The following is a 13,274-nucleotide window of genomic DNA, read 5'->3' on the forward strand; positions in this document are numbered from 1 at the left end:
AAGATGATACATACTTTTTCTTTTACAGTGAATACATTAAGGTGTGGTATTGCCCCATTACACATCATCCAGACATGCATTCATATATCGCATGTTAACAATGAAAATATTGCAAAGAGACTTTCAATTTCTATTTTTTTGGTCAAAAAGCACTACAATTTTAGTTGTTTTCGCCCAACGTGGGGCTCGAACCCACGACCCTGAGATTAAGAGTCTCATGCTCTACCGACTGAGCTAGCCGGGCTCCTTTGGATGCCTATAGTTTTCTTCCCTATCCCTGCACTGCCGCTTTCCACAGATAGGATGCTGTGTAATCATAGGCTCTGGTGGAGTTTGGAAAGAAAATACACATCAGCCAGAGGCAGAAATAGTCTAAGAAAGTATCAAACACAATTACCAGTCAATATCAGAACGCATTGAAGAATATCAGGAAATAGCCGATTAAACCTGTGTGGAAAAAAGTCTTATTTGTGTTTTCTCCACTTTATTTTATAGTAAGATGATACATACTTTTTCTTTTACAGTGAATACATTAAGGTGTGGTATTGCCCCATTACACATCATCCAGACATGCATTCATATATTGCATGTTAACAATGAAAATATTGCAAATATTGTAAAGAGACTTTCAATTTCTATTTTTTTGGTCAAAAAGCACTAAAATTTTAGTTGTTTTCGCCCAACGTGGTGCTTGAACCCACGACCCTGAGATTAAGAGTCTCATGCGCTACCGACTGAGCAAGCCGGGCTCCTTTGGATGCCCATAGTTTTCTTCCCTATCCCTGCACTGCCGTTTTCCACAGATAGGATGTATTTTTTTGGTCAAAAAGCACTACAATTTTAGTTGTTTTCGCCCAACGTGGGGCTCGAACCCACGACCCTGAGATTAAGAGTCTCATGCTCTACCGACTGAGCTAGCCGGGCTCTTTTGGATGCCTATAGTTTTCTTCCCTATCCCTGCACTGCCGTTTTCCACATATAGGATGCTGTGTAATCATAGGCTCTGGTGGAGTTTGGAAAGAAAATACACATCAGCCAGAGGCAGAAATAGTCTAAGAAAGTATCAAACACAATTACCAGTCAATATCAGAACGCATTGAAGAATATCAGGAAATAGCCGATTAAACCTGTGTGGAAAAAAGTCTTATTTGTGTTTTCTCCACTTTATTTTATAGTAAGATGATACATACTTTTTCTTTTACAGTGAATACATTAAGGTGTGGTATTGCCCCATTACACATCATCCAGACATGCATTCATATATTGCATGTTAACAATGAAAATATTGCAAAGAGACTTTCAATTTCTATTTTTTTGGTCAAAAAGGACTACAATTTTAGTTGTTTTCGCCCAACGTGGGGCTCGAACCCACAACCCTGAGATTAAGAGTCTCATGCTCTACCGACTGAGCTAGCCGGGCTCCTTTGGATGACTATAGTTTTCTTCCCTATCCCTGCACTGCCGCTTTCCACAGATAGGATGCTGTGTAATCATAGGCTCTGGTGGAGTTTGGAAAGAAAATACACATCAGCCAGAGGCAGAAATAGTCTAAGAAAGTATCAAACACAATTACCAGTCAATATCAGAACGCATTGAAGAATATCAGGAAATAGCCGATTAAACCTGTGTGGAAAAAAGTCTTATTTGTGTTTTCTCCACTTTATTTTATAGTAAGATGATACATACTTTTTCTTTTACAGTGAATACATTAAGGTGTGGTATTGCCCCATTACACATCATCCAGACATGCATTCATATATTGCATGTTAACAATGAAAATATTGCAAATATTGTAAAGAGACTTTCAATTTCTATTTTTTTGGTCAAAAAGCACTAAAATTTTAGTTGTTTTCGCCCAACGTGGTGCTCGAACCCACGACCCTGAGATTAAGAGTCTCATGCGCTACCGACTGAGCAAGCCGGGCTCCTTTGGATGCCCATAGTTTTCTTCCCTATCCCTGCACTGCCGTTTTCCACAGATAGGATGTATTTTTTTGGTCAAAAAGCACTACAATTTTAGTTGTGTTCGCCCAACGTGGGACTCAAACCCACGACCCTGAGATTAAGAGTCTCATGCTCTACTGACTGAGCTAGCCGGGCTTCTTTGGATGCCCATAGTTTTCTCCCCTATCCCTGCACTGCCGTTTTCCACAGATAGGATGTATTTTTTTGGTCAAAAAGCACCACAACTTTAGTTGTTTTCGCCCAACGTGGGGCTCCAATCCACGACCCTGAGATTAAGAGTCTCATGCTCTACCGACTGAGCTAGCCGGGCTCCTTTGGATGCCTATAGTTTTCTTCCCTATCCCTGCACTGCCGTTTTCCACAGATAGGATGCTGTGTAATCATAGGCTCTGGTGGAGTTTGGAAAGAAAATACACATCAGCCAGAGGCAGAAATAGTCTAAGAAAGTATCAAACACAATTACCAGTCAATATCAGAACGCATTGAAGAATATCAGGAAATAGCCGATTAAACCTGTGTGGAAAAAAGTCTTATTTGTGTTTTCTCCACTTTATTTTATAGTAAGATGATACATACTTTTTCTTTTACAGTGAATACATTAAGGTGTGGTATTGCCCCAGTACACATCATCCAGACATGCATTCATATATTGCATGTTAACAATCAAAATATTGCAAATATTGTAAAGAGACTTTCAATTTCTATTTTTTTGGTCAAAAAGCACTAAAATTTTAGTTGTTTTTGCCGAACCCACTACCCTGAGATTAAGAGTCTCATGCGCTACCGACTGAGCTAGCCGGGCTCCTTTGGATGCCTATAGTTTTCTTCCCTATCCCTTCACTGCCGTTTTCCACAGATAGGATGTATTTTTTTGGTCAAAAAGCACTACAATTTTAGTTGTTTTCGCCCAACGTGGGGCTCGAACCCACGACCCTGAGATTAAGAGTCTCATGCTCTACCGACTGAGCTAGCCGGGCTTCTTTGGATGCCCATAGTTTTCTCCCCTATCCCTGCACTGCCGTTTTCCACAGATAGGATGTATTTTTTTGGTCAAAAAGCACCACAACTTTAGTTGTTTTCGCCCAACGTGGGGCTCGAACCCACGACTCGGAGATTAAGAGTCTCATGCTCTACCGACTGAGCTAGCCGGGCTCCTTTGGATGCCTATAGTTTTCTTCCCTATCCCTGCACTGCCGTTTTCCACAGATAGGATGCTGTGTAATCATAGGCTCTGGTGGAGTTTGGAAAGAAAATACACATCAGCCAGAGGCAGAAATAGTCTAAGAAAGTATCAAACACAATTACCAGTCAATATCAGAACGCATTGAAGAATATCAGGAAATAGCCGATTAAACCTGTGTGGAAAAAAGTCTTATTTGTGTTTTCTCCACTTTATTTTATAGTAAGATGATGCATACTTTTTCTTTTACAGTGAATACATTAAGGTGTGGTATTGCCCCATTACACATCATCCAGACATGCATTCATATATTGCATGTTAACAATCAAAATATTGCAAATATTGTAAAGAGACTTTCAATTTCTATTTTTTTGGTCAAAAAGCACTAAAATTTTAGTTGTTTTCGCCCAACGTGGGGCTCGAACCCACGACCCTGAGATTAAGAGTCTCATGCTCTACCGACTGAGCTAGCCGGGCTCCTTTGGATGCTTATAGTTTTCTTCCCTATCCCTGCACTGCCGCTTTCCACAGATAGGATGCTGTGTAATCATAGGCTCTGGTGGAGTTTGGAAAGAAAATACACATCAGCCAGAGGCAGAAATAGTCTAAGAAAGTATCAAACACAATTACCAGTCAATATCAGAACGCATTGAAGAATATCAGGAAATAGCCGATTAAACCTGCTTGGAAAAAAGTCTTATTTGTGTTTTCTCCACTTTATTTTATAGTAAGATGATGCATACTTTTTCTTTTACAGTGAATACATTAAGGTATGGTATTGCCCCATTACACATCATCCAGACATGCATTCATATATTGCATGTTAACAATGAAAATATTGCAAAGAGACTTTCAATTTCTATTTTTTTGGTCAAAAAGCACTAAAATTTTAGTTGTTTTCGCCCAACGTGGGGCTCGAACCCACGACCCTGAGATTAAGAGTCTCATGCTCTACCGACTGAGCTAGCCGGGCTCCTTTGGATGCCTATAGTTTTCTTCCCTATCCCTGCACTGCCGTTTTCCACAGATAGGATGTATTTTTTTGGTCAAAAAGCACTACAATTTTAGTTGTTTTCGCCCAACGTGGGGCTCGAACCCACGACCCTGAGATTAAGAGTCTCATGCTCTACCGACTGAGCTAGCCGGGCTCCTTGGGATGCCTATAGTTTTCTTCCCTATCCCTGCACTGCCGTTTTCCACAGATAGGATGCTGTGTAATCATAGGCTCTGGTGGAGTTTGGAAAGAAAATACACATCAGCCAGAGGCAGAAATAGTCTAAGAAAGTATCAAACACAATTACCAGTCAATATCAGAACGCATTGAAGAATATCAGGAAATAGCCGATTAAACCTGTGTGGAAAAAAGTCTTATTTGTGTTTTCTCCACTTTATTTTATAGTAAGATGATACATACTTTTTCTTTTACAGTGAATACATTAAGGTGTGGTATTGCCCCAGTACACATCATCCAGACATGCATTCATATATTGCATGTTAACAATCAAAATATTGCAAATATTGTAAAGAGACTTTCAATTTCTATTTTTTTGGTCAAAAAGCACTAAAATTTTAGTTGTTTTCGCCCAACGTGGGGCTCGAACCCACGACCCTGAGATTAAGAGTCTCATGCTCTACCGACTGAGCTAGCCGGGCTCCTTTGGATGCTTATAGTTTTCTTCTCTATCCCTGCACTGCCGCTTTCCACAGATAGGATGCTGTGTAATCATAGGCTCTGGTGGAGTTTGGAAAGAAAATACACATCAGCCAGAGGCAGAAATAGTCTAAGAAAGTATCAAACACAATTACCAGTCAATATCAGAACGCATTGAAGAATATCAGGAAATAGCCGATTAAACCTGCTTGGAAAAAAGTCTTATTTGTGTTTTCTCCACTTTATTTTATAGTAAGATGATGCATACTTTTTCTTTTACAGTGAATACATTAAGGTATGGTATTGCCCCATTACACATCATCCAGACATGCATTCATATATTGCATGTTAACAATGAAAATATTGCAAAGAGACTTTCAATTTCTATTTTTTTGGTCAAAAAGCACTAAAATTTTATTTGTTTTCGCCCAACGTGGGGCTCGAACCCACGACCCTGAGATTAAGAGTCTCATGCTCTACCGACTGAGCTAGCCGGGCTCTTTTGGATGCCTATAGTTTTCTTCCCTATCCCTGCACTGCCGTTTTCCACAGATAGGATGCTGTGTAATCATAGGCTCTGGTGGAGTTTGGAAAGAAAATACACATCAGCCAGAGGCAGAAATAGTCTAAGAAAGTATCAAACACAATTACCAGTCAATATCAGAACGCATTGAAGAATATCAGGAAATAGCCGATTAAACATGTGTGGAAAAAAGTCTTATTTGTGTTTTCTCCACTTTATTTTATAGTAAGATGATACATACTTTTTCTTTTACAGTGAATACATTAAGGTGTGGTATTGCCCCATTACACATCATCCAGACATGCATTCATATATTGCATGTTAACAATGAAAATATTGCAAAGAGACTTTCAATTTCTATTTTTTTGGTCAAAAAGCACTACAATTTTAGTTGTTTTCGCCCAACGTGGGGCTCGAACCCACAACCCTGAGATTAAGAGTCTCATGCTCTACCGACTGAGCTAGCCGGGCTCCTTTGGATGACTATAGTTTTCTTCCCTATCCCTGCACTGCCGTTTTCCACAGATAGGATGCTGTGTAATCATAGGCTCTGGTGGAGTTTGGAAAGAAAATACACATCAGCCAGAGGCAGAAATAGTCTAAGAAAGTATCAAACACAATTACCAGTCAATATCAGAACGCATTGAAGAATATCAGGAAATAGCCGATTAAACCTGTGTGGAAAAAAGTCTTATTTGTGTTTTCTCCACTTTATTTTATAGTAAGATGATACATACTTTTTCTTTTACAGTGAATACATTAAGGTGTGGTATTGCCCCAGTATACATCATCCAGACATGCATTCATATATTGCATGTTAACAATCAAAATATTGCAAATATTGTAAAGAGACTTTCAATTTCTATTTTTTTGGTCAAAAAGCACTAAAATTTTAGTTGTTTTTGCCCAACGTGGGGCTCGAACCCACTACCCTGAGATTAAGAGTCTCATGCGCTACCGACGGTGCTAGCCGGGCTCCTTTGGATGCCTATAGTTTTCTTCCCTATCCCTTCACTGCCGTTTTCCACAGATAGGATGTATTTTTTTGGTCAAAAAGCACTACAATTTTAGTTGTTTTCGCCCAACGTGGGGCTCGAACCCACGACCCTGAGATTAAGAGTCTCATGCTCTACCGACTGAGCTAGCCGGGCTTCTTTGGATGCCCATAGTTTTCTCCCCTATCCCTGCACTGCCGTTTTCCACAGATAGGATGTATTTTTTTGGTCAAAAAGCACCACAACTTTAGTTGTTTTCGCCCAACGTGGGGCTCGAACCCACGACCCTGAGATTAAGAGTCTCATGCTCTACCGACTGAGCTAGCCGGGCTCCTTTGGATGCCTATAGTTTTCTTCCCTATCCCTGCACTGCCGTTTTCCACAGATAGGATGCTGTGTAATCATAGGCTCTGGTGGAGTTTGGAAAGAAAATACACATCAGCCAGAGGCAGAAATAGTCTAAGAAAGTATCAAACACAATTACCAGTCAATATCAGAACGCATTGAAGAATATCAGGAAATAGCCGATTAAACCTGTGTGGAAAAAAGTCTTATTTGTGTTTTCTCCACTTTATTTTATAGTAAGATGATGCATACTTTTTCTTTTACAGTGAATACATTAAGGTGTGGTATTGCCCCATTACACATCATCCAGACATGCATTCATATATTGCATGTTAACAATCAAAATATTGCAAATATTGTAAAGAGACTTTCAATTTCTATTTTTTTGGTAAAAAGCACTAAAATTTTAGTTGTTTTCGCCCAACGTGGGGCTCGAACCCACGACCCTGAGATTAAGAGTCTCATGCTCTACCGACTGAGCTAGCCGGGCTCCTTTGGATGCTTATAGTTTTCTTCCCTATCCCTGCACTGCTGCTTTCCACAGATAGGATGCTGTGTAATCATAGGCTCTGGTGGAGTTTGGAAAGAAAATACACATCAGCCAGAGGCAGAAATAGTCTAAGAAAGTATCAAACACAATTACCAGTCAATATCAGAACGCATTGAAGAATATCAGGAAATAGCCGATTAAACCTGCTTGGAAAAAAGTCTTATTTGTGTTTTCTCCACTTTATTTTATAGTAAGATGATGCATACTTTTTCTTTTACAGTGAATACATTAAGGTATGGTATTGCCCCATTACACATCATCCAGACATGCATTCATATATTGCATGTTAACAATGAAAATATTGCAAAGAGACTTTCAATTTCTATTTTTTTGGTCAAAAAGCACTAAAATTTTAGTTGTTTTCGCCCAACGTGGGGCTCGAACCCACGACCCTGAGATTAAGAGTCTCATGTGCTACCGACTGAGCAAGCCGGGCTCCTTTGGATGCCCATAGTTTTCTTCCCTATCCCTGCACTGCCGTTTTCCACAGATAGGATGTATTTTTTTGGTCAAAAAGCACTACAATTTTAGTTGTGTTCGCCCAACGTGGGACTCGAACCCACGACCCTGAGATTAAGAGTCTCATGCTCTACCGACTGAGCTAGCCGGGCTTCTTTGGATGCCCATAGTTTTCTCCCCTATCCCTGCACTGCCGTTTTCCACAGATAGGATGTATTTTTTTGGTCAAAAAGCACCACAACTTTAGTTGTTTTCGCCCAACGTGGGGCTCCAACCCACGACCCTGAGATTAAGAGTCTCATGCTCTACCGACTGAGCTAGCCGGGCTTCTTTGGATGCCCATAGTTTTCTCCCCTATCCCTGCACTGCCGTTTTCCACAGACAGGATGTATTTTTTTGGTCAAAAAGCACCACAACTTTAGTTGTTTTCGCCCAACGTGGGGCTCGAACCCACGACCCTGAGTTTAAGAGTCTCATGCTCTACCGACTGAGCTAGCCGGGCTCCTTTGGATGCCTATAGTTTTCTTCCCTATCCCTGCACTGCCGTTTTCCACAGATAGGATGCTGTGTAATCATAGGCTCTGGTGGAGTTTGGAAAGAAAATACACATCAGCCAGAGGCAGAAATAGTCTAAGAAAGTATCAAACACAATTACCAGTCAATATCAGAACGCATTGAAGAATATCAGGAAATAGCCGATTAAACCTGTGTGGAAAAAAGTCTTATTTGTGTTTTCTCCACTTTATTTTATAGTAAGATGATGCATACTTTTTCTTTTACAGTGAATACATTAAGGTGTGGTATTGCCCCATTACACATCATCCAGACATGCATTCATATATTGCATGTTAACAATCAAAATATTGCAAATATTGTAAAGAGACTTTCAATTTCTATTTTTTTGGTAAAAAGCACTAAAATTTTAGTTGTTTTCGCCCAACGTGGGGCTCGAACCCACGACCCTGAGATTAAGAGTCTCATGCTCTACCGACTGAGCTAGCCGGGCTCCTTTGGATGCTTATAGTTTTCTTCCCTATCCCTGCACTGCCGCTTTCCACAGATAGGATGCTGTGTAATCATAGGCTCTGGTGGAGTTTGGAAAGAAAATACACATCAGCCAGAGGCAGAAATAGTCTAAGAAAGTATCAAACACAATTACCAGTCAATATCAGAACGCATTGAAGAATATCAGGAAATAGCCGATTAAACCTGCTTGGAAAAAAGTCTTATTTGTGTTTTCTCCACTTTATTTTATAGTAAGATGATGCATACTTTTTCTTTTACAGTGAATACATTAAGGTATGGTATTGCCCCATTACACATCATCCAGACATGCATTCATATATTGCATGTTAACAATGAAAATATTGCAAAGAGACTTTCAATTTCTATTTTTTTGGTCAAAAAGCACTAAAATTTTAGTTGTTTTTGCCCAACGTGGGGCTCGAACCCACGACCCTGAGATTAAGAGTCTCATGTGCTACCGACTGAGCAAGCCGGGCTCCTTTGGATGCCCATAGTTTTCTTCCCTATCCCTGCACTGCCGTTTTCCACAGATAGGATGTATTTTTTTGGTCAAAAAGCACTACAATTTTAGTTGTGTTCGCCCAACGTGGGACTCGAACCCACGACCCTGAGATTAAGAGTCTCATGCTCTACCGACTGAGCTAGCCGGGCTTCTTTGGATGCCCATAGTTTTCTCCCCTATCCCTGCACTGCCGTTTTCCACAGATAGGATGTATTTTTTTGGTCAAAAAGCACCACAACTTTAGTTGTTTTCGCCCAACGTGGGGCTCCAACCCACGACCCTGAGATTAAGAGTCTCATGCTCTACCGACTGAGCTAGCCGGGCTCCTTTGGATGGCTATAGTTTTCTTCCCTATCCCTGCACTGCCGTTTTCCACAGATAGGATGCTGTGTAATCATAGGCTCTGGTGGAGTTTGGAAAGAAAATACACATCAGCCAGAGGCAGAAATAGTCTAAGAAAGTATCAAACACAATTACCAGTCAATATCAGAACGCATTGAAGAATATCAGGAAATAGCCGATTAAACCTGTGTGGAAAAAAGTCTTATTTGTGTTTTCTCCACTTTATTTTATAGTAAGATGATGCATACTTTTTTTTTTACAGTGAATACATTAAGGTGTGGTATTGCCCCATTACACATCATCCAGACATGCATTCATATATTGCATGTTAACAATCAAAATATTGCAAATATTGTAAAGAGACTTTCAATTTCTATTTTTTTGGTCAAAAAGCACTAAAATTTTAGTTGTTTTCGCCCAACGTGGTGCTCGAAACCACGACCCTGAGATTAAGAGTCTCATGCGCTACCGACTGAGCAAGCCGGGCTCCTTTGGATGCCCATAGTTTTCTTCCCTATCCCTGCACTGCCGTTTTCCACAGATAGGATGTATTTTTTTGGTCAAAAAGCACTACAATTTTAGTTGTGTTCGCCCAACGTGGGGCTCGAACCCACGACCCTGAGATTAAGAGTCTCATGCTCTACTGACTGAGCTAGCCGGGCTTCTTTGGATGCCCATAGTTTTCTCCCCTATCCCTGCACTGCCGTTTTCCACAGATAGGATGTATTTTTTTGGTCAAAAAGCACCACAACTTTAGTTGTTTGCGCCCAACATGGGGCTCGAACCCACGACCCTGAGATTAAGAGTCTCATGCTCTACCGACTGAGCTAGCCGGGCTCCTTTGGATGCCTATAGTTTTCTTCCCTATCCCTGCACTGCCGTTTTCCACAGATAGGATGCTGTGTAATCATAGGCTCTGGTGGAGTTTGGAAAGAAAATACACATCAGCCAGAGGCAGAAATAGTCTAAGAAAATATCAAACACAATTACCAGTCAATATCAGAACGCATTGAAGAATATCAGGAAATAGCCGATTAAACCTGTGTGGAAAAAAGTCTTATTTGTGTTTTCTCCACTTTATTTTATAGTAAGATGATGCATACTTTTTCTTTTACAGTGAATACATTAAGGTGTGGTATTGCCCCATTACACATCATCCAGACATGCATTCATATATTGCATGTTAACAATCAAAATATTGCAAATATTGTAAAGAGACTTTCAATTTCTATTTTTTTGGTCAAAAAGCACTAAAATTTTAGTTGTTTTCGCCCAACGTGGGGCTCGAACCCACGACCCTGAGATTAAGAGTCTCATGCTCTACCGACTGAGCTAGCCGGGCTCCTTTGGATGCTTATAGTTTTCTTCCCTATCCCTGCACTGCCGCTTTCCACAGATAGGATGCTGTGTAATCATAGGCTCTGGTGGAGTTTGGAAAGAAAATACACATCAGCCAGAGGCAGAAATAGTCTAAGAAAGTATCAAACACAATTACCAGTCAATATCAGAACGCATTGAAGAATATCAGGAAATAGCCGATTAAACCTGCTTGGAAAAAAGTCTTATTTGTGTTTTCTCCACTTTATTTTATAGTAAGATGATGCATACTTTTTCTTTTACAGTGAATACATTAAGGTATGGTATTGCCCCATTACACATCATCCAGACATGCATTCATATATTGCATGTTAACAATGAAAATATTGCAAAGAGACTTTCAATTTCTATTTTTTTGGTCAAAAAGCACTACAATTTTAGTTGTTTTCGCCCAACGTGGGGCTCGAACCCACGACCCTGAGATTAAGAGTCTCATGCTCTACCGACTGAGCTAGCCGGGCTCCTTTGGATGACTATAGTTTTCTTCCCTATCCCTGCACTGCCGCTTTCCACAGATAGGATGCTGTGTAATCATAGGCTCTGGTGGAGTTTGGAAAGAAAATACACATCAGCCAGAGGCAGAAATAGTCTAAGAAAGTATCAAACACAATTACCAGTCAATATCAGAACGCATTGAAGAATATCAGGAAATAGCCGATTAAACCTGTGTGGAAAAAAGTCTTATTTGTGTTTTCTCCACTTTATTTTATAGTAAGATGATACATACTTTTTCGTTTACAGTGAATACATTAAGGTGTGGTATTGCCCCATTACACATCATCCAGACATGCATTCATATATTGCATGTTAACAATGAAAATATTGCAAATATTGTAAAGAGACTTTCAATTTCTATTTATTTGGTCAAAAAGCACTAAAATTTTAGTTGTTTTCGCCCAACATGGTGCTCGAACCCACGACCCTGAGATTAAGAGTCTCATGCGCTACCGACTGAGCAAGCCGGGCTCCTTTGGATGCCCATAGTTTTCTTCCCTATCCCTTCACTGCCGTTTTCCACAGATAGGATGTATTTTTTTGGTCAAAAAGCACTACAATTTTAGTTGTGTTCGCCCAACGTGGGGCTAGAACCCACGACCCTGAGATTAAGAGTCTCATGCTCTACCGACTGAGCTAGCCGGGCTCCTTTGGATGTCTATAGTTTTCTTCCCTATCCCTGCACTGCCGCTTTCCACAGATAGGATGCTGTGTAATCATAGGCTCTGGTGGAGTTTGGAAAGAAAATACACATCAGCCAGAGGCAGAAATAGTCTAAGAAAGTATCAAACACAATTACCAGTCAACATCAGAACGCATTGAAGAATATCAGGAAATAGCCGATTAAACATGTGTGGAAAAAAGTCTTATTTGTGTTTTCTCCACTTTATTTTATAGTAAGATGATACATACTTTTTCTTTTACAGTGAATACATTAAGGTGTGGTATTGCCCCATTACACATCATCCAGACATGCATTCATATATTGCATGTTAACAATGAAAATATTGCAAAGAGACTTTCAATTTCTATTTTTTTGGTCAAAAAGCACTACAATTTTAGTTGTTTTCGCCCAACGTGGGGCTCGAACCCACGACCCTGAGATTAAGAGTCTCATGCTCTACCGACTGAGCTAGCCGGGCTCCTTTGGATGACTATAGTTTTCTTCCCTATCCCTGCACTGCCGCTTTCCACAGATAGGATGCTGTGTAATCATAGGCTCTGGTGGAGTTTGGAAAGAAAATACACATCAGCCAGAGGCAGAAATAGTCTAAGAAAGTATCAAACACAATTACCAGTCAATATCAGAACGCATTGAAGAATATCAGGAAATAGCCGATTAAACCTGTGTGGAAAAAAGTCTTATTTGTGTTTTCTCCACTTTATTTTATAGTAAGATGATACATACTTTTTCTTTTACAGTGAATACATTAAGGTGTGGTATTGCCCCATTACACATCATCCAGACATGCATTCATATATTGCATGTTAACAATGAAAATATTGCAAATATTGTAAAGAGACTTTCAATTTCTATTTTTTTGGTCAAAAAGCACTAAAATTTTAGTTGTTTTCGCCCAACGTGGTGCTCCAACCCACGACCCTGAGATTAAGAGTCTCATGCGCTACCGACTGAGCAAGCCGGGCTCCTTTGGATGCCCATAGTTTTCTTCCCTATCCCTGCACTGCCGTTTTCCACAGATAGGATGTATTTTTTTGGTCAAAAAGCACTACAATTTTAGTTGTGTTCGCCCAACGTGGGACTCGAACCCACGACCCTGAGATTAAGAGTCTCATGCTCTACCGACTGAGCTAGCCGGGCTCCTTTGGATGCCTATAGTTTTCTTCCCTATCCCTGCACTGC

The 13,274-nt window shown here is 40.3% G+C and overlaps 3 non-coding genes across 3 annotated transcripts; all 3 read right to left on the minus strand.

The window, feature by feature from the left end:
• Positions 1-7,747: 7,747 nt before the first annotated feature.
• Positions 7,748-7,820, minus strand: TRNAK-CUU (transfer RNA lysine (anticodon CUU)). The gene has a single exon. It is a non-coding gene; the product is annotated as a tRNA-Lys (tRNA).
• Positions 7,821-9,272: 1,452 nt separating this feature from the next.
• TRNAK-CUU (transfer RNA lysine (anticodon CUU)) lies at positions 9,273-9,345 on the minus strand. Its single transcript has one exon. It is a non-coding gene; the product is annotated as a tRNA-Lys (tRNA).
• A 3,814-nt stretch (positions 9,346-13,159) lies between these two features.
• On the minus strand, positions 13,160-13,232 carry TRNAK-CUU (transfer RNA lysine (anticodon CUU)). The gene has a single exon. It is a non-coding gene; the product is annotated as a tRNA-Lys (tRNA).
• Between the last annotated feature and the right edge of the window lie 42 nt (positions 13,233-13,274).

Source organism: Ambystoma mexicanum, chromosome 4q (assembly GCF_040938575.1).
Source record: "Ambystoma mexicanum isolate Mex_15411 chromosome 4q, UKY_AmexF1_1, whole genome shotgun sequence".
Classification (NCBI taxonomy): Eukaryota; Metazoa; Chordata; class Amphibia; order Caudata; family Ambystomatidae; genus Ambystoma; species Ambystoma mexicanum.